This window comes from Camelus dromedarius, chromosome 4, assembly GCF_036321535.1.
Source record: "Camelus dromedarius isolate mCamDro1 chromosome 4, mCamDro1.pat, whole genome shotgun sequence".
In the NCBI taxonomy this organism is placed as follows: domain Eukaryota; kingdom Metazoa; phylum Chordata; class Mammalia; order Artiodactyla; family Camelidae; genus Camelus; species Camelus dromedarius.
This window is the reverse complement of record NC_087439.1, coordinates 77,654,436-77,677,108: the sequence shown is the minus strand read 5'-3', so window position 1 is coordinate 77,677,108 and position 22,673 is coordinate 77,654,436. Positions and strand designations below refer to the sequence as shown.

The 22,673-nt window shown below is 32.2% G+C and overlaps 1 long non-coding RNA gene across 1 annotated transcript in view; it reads left to right on the top strand.

The window, feature by feature from the left end:
- Positions 1–543: 543 nt before the first annotated feature.
- LOC135321221 (uncharacterized) overlaps positions 544–22,673 on the top strand; it is a 224,766-nt gene continuing 202,636 nt past the window's right edge. Inside the window, exon 1 of the long non-coding RNA XR_010380788.1 lies at positions 544–564. This is a non-coding gene — a long non-coding RNA (uncharacterized LOC135321221). The remainder of the gene's footprint in view (positions 565–22,673) is intronic.

The window sequence follows — 22,673 nt, the reverse complement described above, 5'->3', positions numbered from 1 at the left end:
AAACTCCCAAGATCCAAGAGAATATATGAAAACTAAATGTAATGTGGTGTCCTGAGTGGGGATCTGGGATCATAGAACCTTAGGTAAAAACTAAAGAAATCTGGGTAACATGTGGACTTTGGTTAGTAAGTGTAATGGTTAATTTTATGTGTTTATTTGTAAAGGCCATCAGGTGCCCATTTGGTCAAGCATTATTCTGAGTGTGTCTACTAGGTGGTCTGGATGATATTAACCTTGAATCTGCAGACTGAATAAAACAGATTGTCCTCTTTAAAGTGGATGGGCTTTAACCGATCAGTTGAAAACGTGAATAGAACAAAGAGGCTGAGTAAGAGGGAGCTCCTCATGTTTGAGCTATGACCTTGATCTTTTCCAGCCTTTGGACTCAGGCTGAAACATCTATTGGTTTTGGGCCTGGGACCTGCTGACTTTGGGACTAGAAGTTATACCATTGTCTCTCCTGGTTCTCAGGCCTTCAGACATGGACTGGAACTACACATCTGCTCTCTTGGGTCTCCAGCTTGCCTACTGCAGATCTTGGGACTTCTCGGCCTCCATGTTTGCGTGAGTTGTTTCCTTATAATACATCTCTTTATATTTTCTCTGAAGAACCCTGACTAATGCAATAGGTATACATCAATATTGGTTTATTAGTGGTAGTAAATGTAAGATATAGTACTTAAGTCTAGGTGTCAGGTATATGAGGGATCAGTCTCTGTACTCTGCAATAATTTCTGTAAGTCTAAAACTATTTTAAAATAAAAATTTAATTTAAGAAAGAAGTTGAAATCAGATTTTGAGCCTGAGTAAATGAATGCTTGTGACATTCCTAGAATTTGAAGGTTTGACATTAAAAAAATTATAGTATATAAATATATATTTCTATATAGTCTATGTGATTTAATTATATATTGAATATTCTGTATACTTATATTTGCTTCATTTTTGAGAATTCTGTAAACTGGTGCTTTATTAAATTGGTTATTTCAACTCAACACACCACCAAGTAAATATTTCCTTTTGCCTTCGTAAAGATATTTCTAATTTTCTGTTTTAATATTCAGTTTTATCTAATGAGTAATTTAAAAATCTTCCTCAAATTATTTTTATGTGCTTAGTATACCAAACATAAATTGATAATTGGGTTCAGGTATCAATTTTCATATATCTGAATGTCATGTTGCATTAATCCTTCCTATTGACATCGGTTTTACTTCTGTGACATTTTTGTATAAGAGGAGGTGATCTTAGGTTGTAAGTTGGTTTATGGACTGAGACTGGTAGGGTTAAGAGTATTCTTTTTGTTTGTTTTTGTGTTACTTTGGGCAACTTATTACAAACAAAATTATTTAAGAACTCATCCATAATTGCTTGCTCTAGACTTGTGTACATAAAGAATTTAAGTACTTAAAAATAAAATGGACTTAAAAGAAGACTCTGCTCATCCTGCTTAATTAAGTGATGCAATTTTATCCTTGTGTGAGATAGATCTGTGAGGTAATCAAACTTGGGAAACAATTTGAAGTACTTTGACTCCAGACCCTAGAATCATGATGACACTGACAATCCAGGCCATACAGAACCGCCCTGATTGAGTGAGTTCCACTTGGATAAGGTTCTCTCAGTAGCTGTAACCTGTATCTGAATCCCCAGTTTGTCTGCTTTACTCGGTAGTTGCTTCAATACACATGGTAAAGCTTCTTTCACTTGGCTCTAAGGGCCAGTGAGTCATTGTTACCTCACTACTCCTGCAGCCAAGATAGGAAGAGAAGTAGTCTCCCTTTATGCAGTTGTTATGCAACCAGTTTGGGATAAGTTGCCAAGGGACTGGGTCTAAAGACATGAAACTGACACAACCTCACTTTGTGCTCTGTGTCACTAGGCATCATTGTCTAGAAACTTCATCATTCCCACCTCAGGATAAGTTCCTTGTCACTTTGGAATATTTCTATGCAGAGAAAAGTACACAGTTTAAACTTTTTTACCTTGTGTTTTTGGGTTTTTTTTTGGTATCTTTGATTCTAAGATGAACAGGAAAATATGATTTCTTTCTCTCACTTAAAACTTCCCACCATGAACCAACAAAGAATATGAATAAAATAACTCATTTATATTTCCCATTATTCTTTGATATGGGCATCAAAAAACTTTCTTTAGTCTCTTTTGTTTAAATATGTCATAGCAACAAGAAGAAGTAGCCTAGATATGATGTACAAATATAGGACTTTGCATGAAGGAAAAATAAATTTTTATTGGGGAAGAATTCTCTTGTCATATGTCTTGTGACAAACTTTTTCTCTATTCTGTCTTTTCAAAGATTTTTTTTTTTTTTTGGTAGTAAACAGCCTTGCAAACTGGAGGTGGTATCTCCCTCTGGGCAAGAGGACAGATCTATTTATTGACCAGCAAGATAAAAATAATATCTGCCTCTGCAGGGAGGGTTAGCTGGTTGGTGGTCTTCTTTAAAGATGACGGGTTTCCTAAACTTGGAATTCCTCAGCTTTGACATGAATCCACTGTGTGCACTGCATCCATCCATGCCCCCATGGGGCTTGTGGAGCAAGGAAAACCCATGTGAACCTGAGGTTCCTCATGCTTGCTGTGCCATGAGTACTAGTTTCCTTTGTCTCTAACACAGAAATCCTCATCCATCTGTGTCACTGTGGCATCCTAATTGGTTAATTTGAAAATAGGGTAAAATCTCAAACTCTTTACAATTGTTAACAGTGTTTATGGGTTAAGCTATGGATATTTCAGGTTTTGCTTATTATTTTTTAAGAGGGGGAGGTAATTAGGCTTATTTAGTTATTTATATTTGGAGAAGGTACTTGGGATTGAACCTAGGACCTCATGCATACTAAGCATGTGCTCTACCACCTGAGCTGTACCCTCCCCTCAAGGCTTTGCTTATTTCTTCAACATAAACTAGCCTGTCTTGATAAACACGAACAGGGATCTTAAGTTCAATGTGTCCCAAACTGAATTCATTTTTGTTTCCCTAAACCGTCCTCTCTTCAAGTGTTCCTTAATTCAGTAAATTTTATTATGAATTACCAAAAGCAGAAACTTGAGTGACCAACCTTCACTTCCCATTAATTACTGTCTTACTCCTGCCATTGTACACCCAAACCAGACCATTTTCATTCTTAACTTTTAGCATTATTCTCCTCTCATCTATTCTTGAACCATTGAAATCTTTCAAAAAGGAGATCTAATTATATTAATTCCTAATTTAAAACCTTTCAGTGACATCCAAGTGATCTTAGGTAAAATTCAAATAGTTCAACTTGGCTTCTAATAATTGCTGTTTGTACACGTGATCTTTATGTCCAGCTCCACAACTCAATTCTTTTCTTTCATGAACTCAATGTTCCAGTTTCAGTGAACTTCTTTGAATGACTCCTGTATGTTTTGTTTTATTCTAAATCACCTGGCCACACTGTTCCCTTGCTCTAGAACAATTTCTTTTATTGTTTTTCATCTGCCTAAAATGGGTGCAGACAACACAAAGCATTGAAGAATCCTCCCTCCTCTCCAAGAAATACGAATATATAATGTCAGTATGACAAAGTTAACAGTGATGTTTCTAGAATTAATACATTTAGAAATTTGCTTCACAAATTTGTGGAATTAATTTCCTCAAAACAAGCATCCACTTATGTAGAAACTAGAAAAAGATAAACCACACTTTACCAAGCTGGTGAGATAAGCATTTGTGTGCATGTATGAATGTGTATTTTATCAATCCCTAGAAGGTAGGGTACAATTAACTTTGAAGGATAAATAAAATTATGATTTATTACTATGTCTTCTTCATAGGCAGTGCTAAATTAAAATATAAGTAATTCTTGTTGGTTATATTAAATACAAGGCATTATTACTAAAATTAATGACAGCTATACTTTGACATTAATTTTAAATCAGATGCCAGACCAAGTTGTTTACATATGTTATCTCATTTAATTCCTGTAATACTCACATGGGTGGATACCCTTATTAACTAATTTTACAGATGATGTAACTGAAGTTTTGAGAGGTTGACTTGCCTAGTGTCTTTGAACCAGAGAGACATAAGCAGAGTATAAGCTCTAGTCTTCAAATTCTTCAGTAAGCCTTTAACTTGACAGGTTCAACTGCATGCTATTAGCAGAGTGAAACTGGAAGTATACAGTGCCCTCTCGGAAACAGTGACAAGTGTGATAAGTGAAAATAGGCTGCTCATTTATCTGGAATTGTAGTCACTATTATATTGAACATCTGTCTTCCATAAAAGTAAAATTATTGATAAATGAATTTGGATATCTAATGAAAAGAAAAATCTTACCATGGTAAATTATTTCACCAATATTACTAAGCAAGAAAACTGAAGTAGGATATGGATGGTGTTTCAACTAAATTTCTTCAATTCCAAGTCCTGGGTTCCTCAGTGTGGGGGGCTGTTTCATCACCATGTTGCACATTGTCCTGTGCTGAATTTTGCCCCATCTATCCTGAAGACTCTTTAAGACTAACATTTTAGATGATAACACCTATCTTAAAACATGTGTTCACTTGGAGCCAACACCAAATTATGCAAATAATTACTTTGAATAGGAATCCAGTTATTTAGAGAATATTCACCCATTAAGAATCAGACTTTGTGATGTTATTGAAGTTATTAATTCTGGAAGATGAAGTTACTATCTGGTTCCTAAGAATATTGCAACTAAACAATTAGAATCAATTGTTACCTTTGTGAAACTCATAAGGAGGTTTTTTCCTCCAAAGCTACTATGATTTGGAAAATTCTGTTTCAAACATTTTCAAAAAGACAGTTAATTCAAATTAAGTTATGTATGCAGCTTGCTGAAACATGAAATAACCAAAATAATAATACATATGATTAAATTTATATGACAGATATTACAAAAATTTCAATTTGCAGATTCACATTTATTTAAAAAGGTATATGCCCAGTGATTACTGCAAGAGGCAGTAAAGAACAGAGATTTGGAGTCAAAGCTCTAAAATTAGACCAGCTAGTCCACTTAAGCAATGTCACTTCCTTGCTATGTGATATGACAAATTAATCTCCTTATGCTTTTGCTTTCTCATCTATAAAGTGTGGCAGATCATAATACCTATTCCATAGCACCTTTTTGTGTGAATCAATGAGCTAGTTCATGTAGAGAGTTAAAAAATGTGTGAAATATAATTTAATGAATATTAGCTTAAATATAAGCTATTTTTATGTACCAGACACTGTGCTAAAGATATGTATGCATTATCTCACTCACCTTACATAGTGTACTTACACTATTATGCGAGATATACTATTATTCTCATTGCAGAGTATGAGGAAACCAAGGTCTACTGAGGTTAGGCTGACTAGTTCATGGACTTGTTACTTTTACTATCCATTATATTCAGACCTTTATGAAGTAAGATTTAAACAAAACAAAACAAAATTGCCCTGAAGCTTCTTATATGGCTCAGCATTGATTCTTGGTTCTCGATGTTGTTGTAGATCATACAAATAATTTGATAATTATAAATATGCTTAATAATAAGATACCATTATCATTAATATGCTGTGGTATGAAAATACTTTTAACTAAAGTTAAATTCTTACAACATTGTTCTCTAATTACCAACTCTAATTCCCATTTCTCTTTCCACTTTCATTATAATTTCATGTTTAATGTTAGTTTTCCAGTTCATAAAATTTTAGCATGACATTAGTGTTATGTACTTGACTCAGTATAGTTATATCTGGGTTGTATCATTATTTTTTTTTGTTGTGCCTACTGACTTAATAGCTTTTCTTTCTAACTATATCATTCCATGAGTGTGAGGAAACAGGTGTTATCACTCATTGTTGGCGAGGATACAGAATGGTCTAATATTTCTGGGGAATAACTTGGAAATAGTGTCAAAAATCTTTTGAGTTTATATGCCCTTTAGCTGTAGGTCCATTTACAGTAATCATAAGATTATTTAGTGGTTCATTGTATATACTGGTGGAAAAAAAGAACTTATTTTTTTCTGTAAAGGAAAATCAAATAGATTAAGATACAATATGTGATTGAATAATATGGAATCACAAAAAAATAAATAAAAGTACGTATAATAACACGTGAAAGTGAGTGCATGTATATGTGTATACTCATATATATGTATTCCTTTTCCATGAATTTGTAAGAGTAATAGTAATAGTTCTGTTAAAAAAGACATAATTTCAAATCTATTAAAAATGTTTCTGCAGTTATACCTTTAGCTTTATGGGCATGGAACTGGAAAGGGTCATTTCTGAACAATCTACCCCTGTCCCAATTATTCTTTCAGTATGTAAAGACATGCATTCCAAAGTTGATCCTGAGTACTTCCAATTAGTCTAGTGGGTTCCCTGGAAATAGTATCAAGGTGACTCACTAGGAATAAATAATAAGCCATTTCTGCCTCACTGCAATAGGATTGCACTGAATCTGAAATAGCCTTTTATTATATTCTTTTCTAGCTTCCCTTGGTACTAGGTACAGTGTCAGGTAGGAGGAATTCCAAGACGCCTCATGCCTTTGTCAAACTTTCTCTTGCCTATTTTTTCTTTAATGTAAGACTATGTTCATATATATATGTATATGAAACAGTTCATCTTTTATACACATTCACACAAATAGTGACTTTTTGAATCACTATTTATGGCTGTGTTCCTTCTCTGTTGAATTTCTTCTTCCTGGATTTAATCCATGGAAGTACAAGTAGGATATACTCATAAATACTATGGAAGTCAATAAATACATTTTCACAAATAAAATCCTCTATTTTATTAAGGAGCTCATTCTTCTCTGACATAAATTACCCACTGTGATAATCTTTTGGTTCACCAAGTAAAGTAAATATAGTGCATTTTTCTCCTCTGATGTATCTGACCCTTCTAATCCCTTATATTCTTTCTTTTGAAGCATGACCAGAAGGAAGAAAATATTTTTATTCTAAAGAAATATTTTTGTCTTGTATTTGAAATGCTCTTATTGATGAATGTGTCGTATTTATGCGTGTATACAATCTCTGAAATCAAGTATGACTTCTAGATCAGTAATCTGAAAACTTTCCCTTAATGGGTAAATATTTTATACTTGTGGGACATAAAATGTCTCTTGCAACTACTCGGTTTTGCCCTTGATTATGTCAGAAGCCATAAACAAGGCCTAAATAAATGGACATGTCTGTATTCCAGTAAGACTGCTGCCAACCTGAAGATTGTAGTTTGCCAACCTATGTTCTAGATTACTGAGAAAATTAATATTTTCTATTTTTGTTTGGTTTTTCATAGTTTCTGACTTTTGATAAATATATTCATGTAGTGTCCAGAAATCACATCTCAAAAAAATTTAAGTATTTATCTTAATGTTTAATAAAGAAAATACAAATATATACATTCACTTATATTTACATTAAATGCATTTATCAATTTTTGCTATATGCATACACCTACTATAATCGTTAGGTTAAATTACGTCAAAGTGTGTATACTATTATTTTTGTACCCTACATCATATTTATATTTAATTTCAGAATTTAGGAATACTTTAAGGAAGCAAAGACTTGAAATGCTCATTTTCTTAATAGTTTTGTAGGGACCCACATTTGATTTCACAGAAGTATTACCTTCATTTCCCTCCATCCTATACATTTATTGGTGTGAAGAGCAATCTACTTCTTTGATTTGTGCTACATACTGTCTTTTTTTGGGTTGCTATCATGAAATACCACAGACTAGGTAGCTTATAAACAACAGAAATGTATTTCTCACAGCTCTGGAGCCTGCGAAGTCCAAGATAAAGGCATCAGCATGGTTGCATTTTAATGAAGGCTATCTTCTGATTTATAGCTAATGACTTCTTGTGCTCTCACATGTTGGAAGGGGCTGGATTTTTCTCTGGAGCCTCCTTTATAAGGCACTCATCCCATTCATGAGGGTTCCATGTTTATGACTTAACCACCTCCCAAAGGCTCCATTCACCAACACTACCACATTGGGCATTAGGATTTCAACACACGGATTTTGGAGGGACATAAACATTCAGATAATGATGTGTACTTTCTTGAAATATGGTAATATGATGAAACCATCAATCCCTATATTATGTGCTTTACCTAGTTTGATCAAAGGCAGGAGATAAAATAAATTAAGGAAGAAAGAAGAATAGACTATTATTGTCATGTAACATTGTAATGACATCTTTGACTAAAGTTTCCAAAGCATTAACTTTTTAATAGGTTAAATGAATTTCCTTGACAGAACATTAAAGACAACTGATTGACAGAAATAAATAGGCACAAAAATCTTCAGCAAATTAATACTACTGAGGTTGAAAATAATTCAGTATGTTGTTGGTCTTTATGTATATCCACACATATTTCCAAATGTGATAATTTGTTTCTGGAGATGATTATATACTTACATACCATGCAGTTAGATAATGACCTTTTTAATATCCCAGAAGCAGATATAACACCATTTGCTCATGGATGCATCCATATCTAACTCTCCAATAAAAACTGATAAATTCAGAAAAGCATATTTATAACAACCTTTATTGGTAATGTATTTTAGTAAAAAAATAAATTTCAGTTTATTCTCTAATTTGATGTGACTCTCACAACCTTCTAACTGAGGCAGATAAGTATGTTTATCTCCTCTTTATTAATAGGATATTAGGGTCATGGTGATTATTCGCCTGTGCATGTTTACCCAATATGTAAATTGATGGTTGGTTTTGGAGACCATGTATTATGATTTCTGATCAATCCCTGTCTTTAGTAATCTGCTTTCTTTTTACAGTCATTTATAATCATCAAGTTATGAGTCAAATACAGTATATGTAAGATGTTGCTCAAATTATTTTGCTTTGCCATGCCACAAATTACATTTCTTTATTTTAAAATCACTTTTGGTCTATTTTATGTTCTTATGGAATAGTCAGGACAGGTACTGTTTACTCATTTTTTATGATAAATTTGAAGGAACAAATAGGTTAGGTGAGTTTGTTAATGTATTGAAACTAGAGTAGATTCAGATTTCTTCATTGCTAGTCCACTAATTATTCAACCAAATTATAGCCATTTGCTAATGCCAACATCAAAAGTTATAATGACTTCACAAATATTGCAAGTTCAGGTTGATTTTCGGGAATAGAATAAGGAAGAGTCATATAATAATAATTATAATAATGATAGTAGAGCAGTAAAGTAGCTAAAAACTCATGTAGCTCATAATATATGCCAGGTATTTTTCTAAGTATGGCTTTTTTAAACAATATTAATTCTTCCAATCCAAGAGCATATCTTTCCATTTCTTTAAATCATCTTCAGTTTCCTTTCTCAATGTTTTATAGTTCTTAGTGTTTAAGTCTTTTACCTATGGTCAGGTTTATTCCTAAGTATTTTATTTTATTTACTTTTTGATGAGGTTTTTAAAAACATATATTTGTTTTTACTTTTCTGATAATTCATTGATACTCTAAAGAAATGCAAAAGATTTCTGTATGTTATTCTTGTCACCTACTACTTTGCTGAATTCATTTATCAGCTCTAATAATTTTTGTATGGAGTCTTTAGTAGGGTTTTTAATGTATAGTATCATGTCATCTGCATAAAGTGATAGCTTTACCTTTTCCCTTCCAATCTGGATACCTTTTATTTCTTTTTCTTGTCTGATTGCTATGACTGGGACTTCCAATACTATGTTGAGTAGAAGTGGTGAGAGTGGGCATTTTTGTCTTGTTCCAGATTTTAGTGGGAAGGTTTTCAACTTTTCACCACTGAGTATTATGTTAGCTGTGGGTTTGTTGTAAATGGCTTTTATTATGTTGAGATATGTTCCCTCTGTACCCACTTTGCTAAGAGCTTTTGTCATGTATGGATATTGAATTTTATCAAATGCTTTTTCTGCATCTATTGAGATAATCATGTGATTTCTCTCCATTCTCTTGTTAATGTGGTTTATCACATTGATTGATTTGCATATGTTGGACCATTCTTGTGACCCTAGGATCTGAAGACATTTTTTACAGAAATAGAACAAATAATCCTAAACTTATTCAGGTTGCTACAACAAAAATCCCATACATTGAATGACTTATAAATAAATTTATTTCTCATACTTCTTGAGGCTGAGTATTCCAAGATTTGGAGCCATAAGATTTGGTGTGTGTAGAGGACACTTTTCTTGGTTCATAGATGACAGTCTTCTCACTGTAAACTCATTTGATAGTAAGAGGAAGGGATATCTCTGAAACCTTTTTTTATAATGGTAATAATCTCACTCATAAAGGATTCACTCTCATGGCCTAATCACCTCCCAAAGGTCCCACCTTCTAATACTATCACCTCGGGGGTTAGGATTTCAACACATATTTGGGAGGACACAAATGTTCATGCCAAAGCAATAATAAAATTTGTAGAATATAGCTAACAGTACTTAGAGGGAAATTTGGAGCTTTAAAAAACTATCAAAAAAAAAAAAGAGCTGAAATTTAATTATTTAAGCTTTCAATTCATGAAGTTGGGGGAAAAAGCTAATTAAATATAAACCATATTATTCGTTTAGCTCCTGCACAGTATTTCACTCTACAGATTTCACTAAAAATGTCAATATAAACTTTCCGTTCTGTTACTTGCTTTTAGGTTATGATGTTAGATATGTGGTTATTGTTTAGCTCTGAATCTGTTATATTGAAAAATGAGTTTGAAAGATAGAGTTTATGAAATGAAGAACATAAAATGGTATATTTATTAAGAGATCAAAGAATTGATATGAAAGCATATAATGACTGTAAATAAAATGCTGTTTTAAAAGAATGAATATGAAAAAGTTTGATTTTTTTGTTTATTAAGTCTATATAACTATAGCCATTATATGATGAGATAATTAGTATACATTTACAGAATATTATTAATGTTTATTTTTGGGTTATGTGATTACCAGTTTTCTGGATTTTGCCTATGTAGTATTTTCAATATCCTTTTAGTGATTACCATGTAATAAGAATTTTAAAATAAACAGTAATATATTTCATTTATTAAGTACAAAATGGATACAAATTGTTTACATATATTTTCCTAATCTTTAAGAATCCTGAACAAAGATGTTATTTATACCACCTTTGATAGATGAGCAAAAGTTAGAATTTTCTGGCAGTTATCATGAGAGCAGCAGGTGGGCCATGGTAAGGAATATTGCAAGTCCATAATTAAGAAGTTGTGAGAAATGTTACAAAGATATCGACATGAGGGGCTTCAGAATTTTCCTTTTCCCGGAATGCACTGAACAGACAGATATACATAGAACAGTTCCGTTTGAGAGAAATTCATAAACTAGCTGAGTGATTCCTACACATCATGTGATTGAGGAAATATCCACATTGAAACGAGTAGGAAAGGCTGAGACATACTCTCCTCACAAACCCATCCCTTGGCACAGCACCATGCAAATTGGAAGGGATCCCTCAACTCCCAGCTTCTCCCTGTGGCATGAAGGGTTTGGACCATACACCTGCCAATCTAACTTCTAAGGCTGCCACCTGAGGAACTGGCTCCCAATCACCTAGCTCTGGGAACTGATGAAACTTGCCATTTATGAGTCCCTCAGGGCCACACAAAACAAAGGGGAAGTTCTCTTTGAGCACTAAGTACTTCCGGCAACTATTCACTCTTATTCAACACAGAATGAGTAAGCAAAAAACATCCAGTTCCTGATTTCTCCCAGATAGGAGCTAGACTGTGTGTCTAACATCCTGACTTTCCCAACTGTTGCTTGATAGTTATCTTTTAATTAACCTGGATTGAGGAGCTGAAGGGGAAGGCAGTTAGTAGTCTGCTGGAGCCTGAACAAGCATATGGGCATTTCTCTAATACCTGTGGGACACTGATGGTCTTGGCACACCTTCAACTATTAGGAGCCACTAAGAACAAAGACTGTAGTTTAGAGAATTACAAAGGTTTGAGAGGCCGGCAGGAGCTCAGGCTAGACTGGTTGATGAGGTTCGTATTCTATATGAAACCAGTCTGTCCAGATTGGGAGAGGTGGTTGTTATATCTAATGTGCAGAAATAATACAGGTAATCAAAGAAAAAGAAGAAATGAGGGAATATGTTCCAAACAAAAGAATAAGATAAATCTTCAGAAATTGATCTTAATGAAATACTAGTAAGTGATTTACTTAATAGAGAGTTCAAAATGGTCATAAAGATGCTCACTAAGGTCAGGAAAGCAATGCATGTGCAAACTTAGAGTGTCAGTGAAGAGACAGAAAACATAAAGTAACAAACAGAAGTCATAAAGATGAAGAATACAATAACAAATGAAAAATTCAATTTAGAGTTTTAACAGCATACTATATCAATTGGACGAAACGATCAGTGAAATTGAAGACAGGGCAGTGAAATTCATCCAATCAGAGAAGTGAAAAGAGAATGAATGAAGAAGAGTGAAGATAGCTTAAAGGACTTATGGAACACCGTCAGATAGACCTACATATACATTAGAGGTCATAAAAAGAGAAGAGGGGGAGCAGGGGAAGAAAGTATGGTCAGTGAAATAATGGCTGAAAAGTCCTCTAACCTACAAAAGAAGCAGTCATCCAGTTACAGCAAGCCCAAAGAGAATAAAAAAAGATAAATCCAAAGAGACCCACACCAAGATACACTGTAATTAAATTATCAAAAGTTAAAGGCTAAGAGAGTCTAAATAACAGCAAGCAAAAAGCAATTTGTTGTTTGCAAGAGAACCCACATAAGATTGTCAGTGGACTTTTAGCAGAAATCTTATAGGCTAGAAGGGAGTATTGAAAGACAAAAACAAAACAAAACAAACAAACAAACAAACAAAAAAAACTTCCAACCAAGAATACTCTACTCAGAAAAGTGGTTATTCAGAATTGAAGGAGACAAAATTTTCCAAACAAAAAGTTAAGAGTTTGTTACCACTAGACCAGCCTTACAACAAATGTTAAAGGGAGTTCTTCAAGCTGAAATAAAAGGGCAATAATTAGTAATGTAAAAACATACAGACATATAAAACTCACTGGTAAAGGTAAATATATATTTAAACTAAGAATATTCTAATATAATGATGTTGGATAAATCACTTATAACTGTATAAAGGTTGAAAGACAGAAGTGTTACAATAATTTCTTAATGAACACAATATAAAAACATGTAAATAGTAACTTGAAAAATATAAAATGTGAACGGGGATTTTAAAATTTAGAGCTTTTATATATATTCAAACTTAACTTGTTAACAGCTTAAAGTAGGCTGCTATAACTATAAGAGGGTTTATTTAGTCTTCATGATAACTATGGAACAAAATGGCACAGTGAATACACAAAAGATAAAGAGAAAGTAATTTATCATGCTCCCACAGAAAAGTCCTCAAATTACAAAGGAAAATAACAGGAGAGGAAGAAAGAAACAAAGGTCATTAAAAAAAGCCAAAATTGTAAGTCCATACCTATCAATAATCACTTTGTATGTAAATGGATTAAATTATCCAATCAAAAGACAGAGAAAGAGTGGCTGAATAGTTAAGAAAAGAAGATCCAATTATATGCAGCCCACAAGAAACTCATGTCAGTTTTAAGACCATTCATAGACTAAGAGCAAAGGGATGGAAGAAGATATTCCCTGAAAATGGAAAGCAAGAGAAACCAGAGGTAGCTATACTTACATCAGACAAAATAGACATTAAGCCAAAATCTTCAACGAGAGACAAAGATGGTTATTATGTAACAATAAAGGGTTCAATTTATCACAAGAGTATCATGAAAGTTTAATTTTACCGATGTATAAAATGAGTTTAATTTATTCATATATAAAATCATGTTATATAATATATATTAATATGTTAATACATTAATAATATAATTGCACATAATGAGAGTGTAATTGTAAATATTTATGCACCCAACATTGGAGATATGAATATATAAAGCAAATACTTAAAGATCTGAAGGATGGAATAGACAGCAATGTAGTAATGGTAGGAGGCTTCAGTATCCTGCATATACCAATGGATGGATCATCCAGAAAAAATCTATAAGGAAACACTGAACTTAAACTACATGTTGGATCATATGAAATTAACAGACAGATACAGAGCATTCCATTCAACAGCAGGAGAATACCCTTCTTCCCAATAATACATGGAACATTCTCCAGGATAAATTGGATGGTGGCCACAAAGCAATTCTTAATAAATTTAAGAATATTGTAATCATATAAAGCACCTCTCTACATTATAGTGATATGAAACTAGAAATCAATTACAAGAGGAAAACTGAAAAATTTAATAATATCTGGAGATTAAACAGCTTGCTTCTCGATAACTAATGGGTCAAAGAAGAAATCAGAAGGGAAATAAAAAAAAATACCTAGAGACAAATAAAAATGGAAACACAATATACCAAAACTTATGGGATGCAGCATAAGTAGTACTATGAGTAAAATTTATAGTGATAAGCACCTACATTAAGAAAAAGATCTCAAATAACCGAATGAAAAAAGAAAAAGAAGTAAAACTAAGCCCAAAGTTAGTAGAGGAGTAAAATAATAAAGATTAGATCAGAAGTAAATGATCAATGAAAGACAATGGGAATGATCAATGAAACTAAGAGATGATTCTTTGAAAAGGTAAATAAAATTAATAGACCTATAGCTAGACCATATTGGAAAAAAAAGAGAAGTCTCAAATAATAAGTGAAGGAGTAGATGTCAGAAGTGATAACACAGAAATACTAAGGTTCGTAAGCGACCACTATGAACAATTACATGAAAAAAAATTGGACCACCTAGAAAACTGTTAAATTCTTATAGATGTACAACCTATCAGGACTGATTTATGAAATAGAAAATTTGAATTAACCAATTACTAGTAAGGAGGTTGAATCAGTAATCAAAGATTTCCCAACAAAGAGAAGACCGGGAGCAGAGGGTTTAACTAATAAAGTCTACGAAACATTTAAAGAAAAATTAAAACAAATCCTCAAACACTTAAAAAAAAAAAAAGGTCAGAGGGGGACACTCCTAAACTCATTTTACTAGGCCAGCATTACTCTGAGACCAAAACCAGACAGGGTGCTACAAGAAAAAGTAATTACAGACCACTCTCCCAGATGAACATGCATGAAAAAATTTGCAGCAAAGTATTAGCAAACTGAATTCAGCAATTAAATAGTCATACACTATGATTAGGTGGGATTTATTCCTGAGATTCAAGGATACATAAGTCAATCAATATGATACACCATATTAAAAAAAAATGAAGGTTAAAGTCATCTGGTCATCTAAATAGATGCAGAGAAAACATTTAATAAAATCAACATCTTCTTATGATAAAATTCTTAAGAAATTAGGTATAGAATGAATGTACCTCAACATAATATAGGACATATATGTCAGGCTCACAACTGACATACTCAATGGTGAAAAGATGAAAGCTTTTCCTGTAAGGATTCGGAACAAGACAAAGATGCCCTCTAACCACTTTTATTGAACATAGTGCTACAAGTTCCAACCAGAGCAATTAGGCAAGAAGAAAAGCCTCCAAATTGAAAAGGAAGAAGTAAAATGATCTCTGCTTGCAGATGACATGATATTCATTGGAAAACCCTAAAGACTCCACCAAAATATTATTAGAACTAATCAACGAATTCAATGATGTTGTAGGGTATAAATTCAATGTACACATGACAATTGCATTTATATACACTAGCAATGAACTATTGGAAGGAAAAATCAAGTAAACAATCTTACATACAATAGTTTCAGAAATAATAAAATGCTCTGGAATACATTTAATCAAGTAGTGAAAGATCTGTTTGCTGAGCTATAAAACATTCACGACATAAATTGAAGGAATCACAAATAAATGGAAAAATATTCTGTGTTCATAGATTGGAAGAATTAATATTTTTTAAATGTCCATAATACCCAAAACAACTTATATATTCAGTGCAGTCCCTCTCAAAATTCTCATGGTATTTTTCACAAAAATAGAAAAAAAAATCCTAGAATTTATGTAAAACCACAGAAACATCCTGAATTGCCAAAGGAATCATGAGAAAGAAGAACAAAGCCTGATTTCAAAATACATTACAAAGCATTAGCAATAAAAACAGTATAGTACTGTCGTAAAAACAGACTCATAAACGAATGAAGCAGAAAAGAAAACCCACAAATAAATCCATGCATGTTTGATTAATTAATTTTCACAAAAGAAGCCAGAAATACACAATGAAAGAATATTCTTCAATAAGTGGTGGTGGGAAAACTGGTTATTCAACAGCAAAAGAATGAAATTGGACTCCTGTCTTACATCATACACAAAATCCAACTCAAAATTGATTAAGGACTGAATCTAGGGCTTAAAACCGTAAAACTCCTATAAGGAAACAGAGGGTAACCTTTGTGACATTGGTCGTGGCAATAATTTTTTGGATTTGGCACCAAAAATAAAGATAACAAAAACAAAAACAGACAGTTGGCACTACATCAAACTAAAAAGCTTCTGCACAGCAAAGGAAACCATTAAGAAAAAGAAAAGTCAGCCTATGGAATGGGAGAAAAATATGTGTTCAATAGGTGTTTATATCCAAAATGTAAAAGGAACTTATATAACTCTATAGCAGAAACCTTAAAAAAAAACAGTTTAAAAATAGGCAGATGACTTGAAAGGCATTTTTCCATAGGACACATATAAATGGTCAGCAGATACATGAAAAGATACTAAACATCAATAATCATCAGGGAAATGCAGGCTAAAACCACAAGGGCATATCCCCTAACACCTATTAGGATGTCTGTCATCAAAAAGATGAGAGAACAAGTGGTAGTGAAAATGTGGAGAAAAGGAAAGAAACTCTTGCCCGTTGTTGGTGAGAATGTAAAGTAGCACAGTCACTGTGGAACCAATATAGTGGTTCCTCAAAGAATTTTTAAAAATTAAGAAATAGAACTGCCTATATGACCCACAGTCCCACCTCTGGGTATGTAGCCAAAGGAAACAAATACCTCCGGATGATTTTCCAGATCATCACATGTTCATAGCAGCATTACTTGTAGTAGCCAAGGATTGGAAACTACCTACATGTCTTTCAGAAGATGAATAGATAAAGAAAATGTGATATCTATGCCAGACAGAGAAAGACACACACTGTATGGTGTCATATGTATGTGAAGTCTAAAACAGTAAGTCAGGCTCACAGAATCAGAGAGAACGATTGCCAGCATGCTGGGAAATGGGGGAAATAAAGAGAGGTTGGTGAAAAGGTACAAACTTTTAGTTACGAGATGAAATAAGGTCTGAGGATCTGTTGTATAACATGGTGACTACAATGGATAGTAATCTATCGTATAATTGAAATTTGCTAAGAGAATAGAACTTGTGTTCTCATAAAAATGTAAATATGTGAGTTGCTGAATGTATTAACTCAGTAGAAAATCCTTCACAATATATACATTAATCAGACCATCACAACATATATTTGAAATACATTACAATTTTATTTGTCAATTATACCTCATTAAAGCTGGAAAAAAGCCAGAATTTTCCTTTCGAATTTCAAGGAATTTTGATTTAATTATTAAAGCAAATTAAACTAATCCTCTATTGGAATGATTTTCTTTAATTTAGAGATGAAGCATTAAAAAGACAGTAGTTAGAATTCCATCAGTCAAAAACTGGTAAGACTTTTTAAACTGGTAAGACTTATTAAAACTTTTTAAATATCTCATAATTTCATTTTTCAGAAACATTAAAAAAATTGCCCATTAAATAAGGTAGACTCCATTCAGATTTCCCAGGGGCATTTATCAAATTTTATTTTTAGTACAGATGCCTTAAGCAAACATGAAAACCAGTGTGTGTATATCTTTGTATAGTGTATATAGGATATATATGATAGTTTTTTCTTGTATATATGTAAAATAGTATGCTTCATTGTGTATATATGTAATACAGTTGACCCTTGAACAAACGTGGGCTTGAACTCTGAGGGTGCACTTACCAGGGATATTTTTCCATAGTAAATATTACAGTACTGAGTTGTCCCTGGTTGGTTGAATCTGAGTATGTGGAGCAATGACAGATAGGGAGGGCCAGCTATAAATTATATGAAGATTAACCCTCTCATTGTTCAGGGGTTAGCTGTATACCTAAATATATTTAAATATATTATATGTATATGTCAGTTACTATGTGAATATTTTTAACTTTAATGGGGAGATAAATGGGATATATCAGGAATTAAAAGCTGTATACTTTTCCTCAAATTTTAGATACTGAAATATAAGACTTTGGAAATGGATGTGATTTTGAATCACATTACAAAGAAGATACTAAAATATATAAAACTTTTTATTTGTTAGTCAATTTTACCCTTAAGTGAAATGAACCAAATGTATTTGTTTAGGAACCTACTTGATAGGAAATGTGTGCTTTAAATAGATTTCAAGTAATTTTAATTATACCATGGACTATATGATGGATGCTTGTAAAACATTTTTGAAAAACATGTGCACACAACTTAGAAAATAAAATTCCCCCTTCATATTGTCACATCCTACATTTGACATAATTTTATTGTTATGCACATTCTTCATTATACGATAGCACTTCAAATCTGGTTTTACAGAGCTAAAAAATGAATTTAGCAGCATAACATTAAACATTACTATAATTCAGAATTACAATCTCATTTTTTTCAACTTCAAAATTTTGCCACAAACATTTGAACAATTTGAAAAGCTCTGTGACCATTATATCTATTCTGTGTAATTTGTGTTAAAAATACTTGTTAATGAATTTGGAACCAAGTGCCTATAATCACAAAGTACAAATTAAGACTTCTATTATCATTAATAGGAGTAAACACTAACAATTCAGGAGAAAATGGATCTTTATGTTCTAAACTTTGAAGTTTATACGAGAAAGAAATTAACCATAAAATTAGAGTCCAGGCAGCTTTCTGAAGAAAAATTCTTAAAGGTATTCTCAAATAACTTAAAAGGCAATATTTCTTTAGCAAGTTTAAACTGAGCCACATGAATTGAACAAGGTAATTTGAAAATTAGGCAAAATTTACATTCCCATTAAAATTAACCTTTACTTAAATTTCTTGGAAAGTGAACTGAACTCACTATAAGCTGCTGCTATGCTGTAATTAAAAGAACAGATGAAATGTTCCATTTACTCCTTATCCATCATAAAACTAGATACTCATAACACCGTCTGCAAAATGGCTGCCACCAATATTACTTTCCCAGGAGGCGGGGGTGGGGGGAGGAATTCTTTTTAAGAATATGTGCAATAATATAGAAGAAAGTAGATTTAAAATGCCAACAAATGTGTATATCTGAGGTTTTAAAATTTTAATCAGGAGGGATTTGTGCTTTTATATCCCACAGTCTACTTAAACTTTTAATTTAGAGATAAATACATATAGGAATGTGTAAAATTCAAATAATGTTTCACAAAAAAATTAGAAAAGAAGGATCATTTAGAAGGATCAGATTTTATAAATATATGAACACTAACCCCTATTGGGATAGTGTAAAAATACAAACCTTGTGACCATGAGCCATGAAACATTCTCAAGATTTGATTATAAAATATGAGTCCGTGTCCTGAAAGGTGATGGTAGTATCTAGATACAAGTTGTAAGTCATGGGTAACCTATATTCTTGTCACTATTAAAAGTGAGGAAAATATTTTAACACTTATTACAATTTAAATTTCTTCCAAATATAATGTTAATGTAATCTAAAAAACTAAGGCATAGTTTAATTTCAGAACAGATGTGTTTGGGATTTGCTAGATCAAACCTGAACCACTAAGTTCAACAATTATCTTTTAAGTTTTGCTTTTATCATTGCAGTTCTAAAAAATGATTCATATTTTAAAAGTTTTAGCAACATTTAGAGGAAGGTACAGAGATTCAGCATATACCTCCTGCCTCCACACATGCATAGCCATGCTCATTGTCAACATCCTTCTATAGAGTGGTACATTTGTTACAATTGATGAACCTCATTGACACAATAATACTCACCCAAAGTCCATAGTATATGTCATGATTCATTCTTGGTGTTGTACATTCTGTGGATATGGACAAATATATAGTGACATATATCCACATTATAGTATCATACTGAATATTTTTACTTCTCTAAAAATCCTCTGTGTTTCACCTATTCATCATTACCCTCACCCCCAACCTGTGGCCAGCTTTTTGCTGACTTCATAGTTTTACCTTTTCCAGATGTCGTATAGTTGGAATCATACAGTATGTTGCCTTTTCACATTTGTTTAGTTCACTTAGTTATGTGAAGTTAAGATTTCTCAGTGTTTTATCATAGCTTGATAGTTCTTAATTTTTATTGTTTTTTATTTCTTTTTAATGCCCGAAAGTATTATATTGTCTGGATGTACCACAGATTATTTATCAATCCACCTATTGAAGGGCATCTTGGTTGCTCCCCAGTTTTAGCAAATATAAATAAAGCTGCTTTGAACAACTTGTGCAGATTTTTGTGTGGACATAACTTTTTAAGAACTGTAGGTAAATACCAAGGAGTACAATTACCAGATTGTATGTTAAGAGTATGTTTAATTTCGTAAGAGACCACCAAACTGGCTTTCAAAGTAGCTATATCATATTGCATTCCATGCAACAAATGAGAATTCCTGTTGCTCCACATCCCTGTCGACATTTCTTATTGTCAATGTTCTGAATTTAGGGCATTCTAAGAGGCATGTAGTGGAATCTTATTGTTATTTTAATTTGCATTTTCCTGTGACATATAATGTGCAGCAGCTTTTCATGCATTTATTTGCCGTATGTGTATCTTCTTTGGGGAGGCCTCTGTTCAGGATTGACTTATTTTTAATTGGATTGTTTTTCTATTGAATTTTAAGAGCTCTTTGTATATTTTAGATAATGGTCTTTTATCAGATGTGTCTTTGCAAATATTTTCTCCCTATCAGTGGCTTGTATTTATATTCTCTTGCCATTGACTTTGCAAAGCAGAAATGTTCAGTTTCAGTGAAATCAAGCTAATCAATAATTTTTTCATGGATTGAGTCTTTGGTGGTGTATCTGAAAAGGCATCACCATACCCAAGGTCATCTAGGTTTTTCATATGTTATATTCTGAGAGTTTTATATTTTACATTTAGGTCTGTGATGCATTTTGAGTTAATTTTTATGATGTGTTCAAGATCTGTGTCTAGATTTTTTTAAAATTTGCATGTGTATGTCCAGTTATCCCAACACCATTTATAGAAGACTATCTTTACTCAACTGTCTTGCCTTGAAAATAATTCATTCTTGAAAATGTATTAACTAGCTTTCTGGGTTAAATTTTGCCAAAGAGATGTGAGAGAAAAATTACCAAATTCCCTATATCAAATCCTTTATACTTGAAATACATAGTGTATTTTTTCCTGACTAAACCTTGATTGCTAGAGTTATTGTCTCTTCTTACTGATTTATAGAGTTGTTTATATTCTAACTTATCCTTTATTGGGTTTATGTGTTTCAGATGTATTTTCCAGTGTGTGGTTTACTTTTTTATTTTGTTGATGATGTTTTTCAGTTAACCAGTGGTTTACATTTTTTATTCTATTAAAATATATCAATATTTTACTTTTTAATTTCAGTTTGTATGTAGCAGATTCTTCATCTTTAAATTTATAGATGTATTCTTGAATTTATAAAACTATCCTAAATTTCCTTCTAAGTATTTAAAAGTTTTTGGTGTTATATTCAGGCAGGTTTATTTATTTGTTGATTGATTGATTGATTTGTCTGTTTATTTATTTAATAACCCAAAGTCTTAATTTCATTCTTTTCCTATTGCTTCTCAATCCCAAATAGTTATTTTGTCTCCTTTTCTGTAAACATGGTATTTCTGTTTCTTAAAATCTTATTTGTGTCTGTTAACAAAACTCTATTTTTTCCCCGGAGTTACTCATTTTTATTAGCTCTATTCTCTGGTATAATTCAGTTGTGTTGTTAGTATATATATGATACATTTTTGGATTAGAAGTTCTGTTTATGTTATGTAAAGCATAATTGCACTGGTTTTGTGTGTATTATATTCTGCAGACTTGATTTTTTTTGCACAGTTTGTTTACAGATTTCATGTGTTCTTTATCATATTGTCTGTGAATAACAAGAATTTGTTATATGCAAACTTAATGTATTTTTTTTTTCTTTTCTTTCTCTGCTATTTTGGACCTTGAACACCTTAGTGCACAGATACAATGAGTAGTGGTAATTTTGTATTAGTGAGTACTGGGGACCTTGTAGTCTTCACAATTTAAGGGAAATGTGTCTTGTATTTCAAATTTATTAGCATATTTTCTGTAGGGTTTCTTTCAGTAGATAAACTTTATCAGGAAATAATTTCCCTTCTGATCATAATTTTCTTTATGAAAAGAATATTCAATTGTAAAACTTAACTATTGCCCATAAGTAAATTTCAATGAAATTTTAAATATAATTTAAATCTCACATGTGAAAAAAATTTAACCTTTAAGACTTCAAACACACAAATAAATGAAACAAATTATCAGTATGTATCTCAATTATAAATATTGGTAACTCACATATAAATATACAGCAGTCAATAT